This window comes from Rhinolophus ferrumequinum, chromosome X (assembly GCF_004115265.2).
Source record: "Rhinolophus ferrumequinum isolate MPI-CBG mRhiFer1 chromosome X, mRhiFer1_v1.p, whole genome shotgun sequence".
Lineage (NCBI taxonomy): Eukaryota > Metazoa > Chordata > Mammalia > Chiroptera > Rhinolophidae > Rhinolophus > Rhinolophus ferrumequinum.
The window spans coordinates 11,361,812-11,364,098 of record NC_046284.1 but is presented as its reverse complement, the minus strand read 5'-3'; the positions used below and the strand labels follow the sequence as shown (position 1 = coordinate 11,364,098).

General features: G+C 42.5%; 1 pseudogene; it reads right to left on the bottom strand.

The window, feature by feature from the left end:
• Window positions 1-786: 786 nt before the first annotated feature.
• On the bottom strand, window positions 787-1,343 carry LOC117029294 (dynactin subunit 6-like; annotated as a pseudogene).
• Window positions 1,344-2,287: the final 944 nt, after the last annotated feature.

Here is a 2,287-nt window from a genome sequence, read left to right as displayed (position 1 = left end):
TGTTTCCATTTCCCTGCTAAGTATTCCCTAACTGTTTATGCATTAAGACCATGTTCTTGACGATCTCGAATATGTTTCTATGAGCTGTTTTCAAATCTTTATCTGCAAATTCCAACATCTGTACCATCTCGGTGTTTGCACTGATTGCTTTTTCTGTAGTTATGGGTCATGTTTTACTACTTTATATGCTAGACATTGTACATGATACATTGAAATGAGCCTAAATTGTGTTATCTTCCTTTAAATAGTGTTGAGGTTTTCTGTTTGTTTGTTTGTTTGTTTTCTGGCTGGCAGTTAATTTGTTGTGCTCGCTTCTCGATCGTGTTAGAGTTCATTTTAAGCATTCATAATGCCTGTAGAGTACCCGTTACTCTAGAATGTGGTCCTTGATCCTAAGCCATGTACTTTCTGACATTTTTTTTCTTGTCATCAACATTTTTGTTTAGTTTACTATGTGCTAGAATATAAATGTAAAGCAATATACCCTTTCTTATCACAGGTAGTCTTTTGTATAACTAAAATCTGTGGCCACCATTTTACAAAACAAAAGAAAACTAAATCTGTAAATTATCAGAAAAGGAGCAAGAATATAGGAAAATAAGACATTTTATATAAATTATAGAGGACAGTTACAATGAAAATCCATTATTTTCCTGTCTCACTCAATTTTACAAAATAAAGTTGACTTGTATTATTCTGTGAACTGCTAGGAGGTCATAAACACTGTGGCCCTTTCGAAAGACAATGGTCAAAGACAAAATGTTACCTTGATGTCATTTATTGTTCTTAGTTTTTAACTGGAGTTGACCTTCCTTTCATAGTCTTCTTTAGGTGGTGGTAAGATTTTAGGTGGCAAGATTTTCATCAGGAAATCCAGCTGGTAGTGTCTGGGGCTGTGGTCGCTCAGTCTGCACCCGACAAAGGCAATCTGCACCATAGATCACTGTATTCTCAGGGACGACTCCAAACGTGTTTAGGTTGCAACAAGCCCCGATGATGCAACCACGTGTCAATATTACATTTCTGCCTACGTATGCTTTTGATTCCATAATATTATTATCTGCCACTTTCATGGCTTGGGAATAACAGCCAATGATCATAGGTTTGAATTGTACATCTTCAGCGTCAGGGGTGATATTATCAGGGTGAGCATTTATGATAAGCGCCTCTTCTTCTATTAGGTCACCTTCACCCATCACTATTGGCCTGGCTTCCGCAATAATTCATGCTTTAGGGTGGATCACTTTCCTAGGTCCTACAGTTACATCACCTCTGATGTCACTTTCTACACACACGACTGCTCCAGGAGCAATCTTCACACTCTTTGGACTATTCTCTGCCATCGTTTCACTTTCTGATGTTTCAACAGAATGTGCAGAGTGTTCGAGATAGTTCCATTCTGGAAGGCCAGAACTTTGTACCCCAGCACTGTGTAACCAATAATGTCTGTGTCCACTCTCAACTGCAGAGCACCTGAACTCTGCGTGGCCTCAGTAAGTCTTGCCCTGCACCTATACCACCCAGCCCTCAGCCAGTGATCTTTGAGGACCACCCCCCCCACTCCCAACACACACATACAGACTTCCAGGCCCCAGCCTCTGTGCAGCTACTTTCACTCTAGTACTTTGTCCCCACAGATTCCAGCCCTTTGTGCAGTCCTGAGCTTGAATGTCTGCCTCCACATCTTCTAGTGGGATTTCCGTGCTTTGCTTGAGCTTAACCTCCATGTGCTGTGGCAGGAAAATTTTCATCAGGTGTGGAGCCTGGGTGAACATAGATTTCACCTCCTCTGTTTTGTTATCTCAAATGTTTTCTTTTTTTTTTTCTTTTTTTTTATTGGGGAAGGGGCACAGGACTTTATTGGGGGAACAGTGTGTATTTCCTGGACTTTTTTCCAAGTCAACTTGTCCTTTCGATCTTAGTTGTGGAGGGTGTCATTCAGCTTCAAGTTGTTGTCCTTTCAATCTTAGTTGTGGAGGGCGCTGCTCAGCTCCAGGTCCAGTTGCCGTTGCTACTTGCAGGGGGCGCAGCCCACCATCCCTTGTGGGAGTCGACCCAGCAACCTTGTGGTTGAGAGCCCACTGGCCCCTGTGGGAATCGAACCGGCAGCCTTCAGAGTTAGGAGCACGGCGCTCCAACCGCCTGGGCCACCGGGCCGGCCCCAAATATTTTCTTCTTTGCCGCCTTTGGCCCAGGGCTTGAAAGCGCTTGCTGTGTATGTTTTGTCCAGTTTTATAGTTGTTTAGAGTGAGAAGTAAAATATGGTACCAGTTAACTATATTATGAC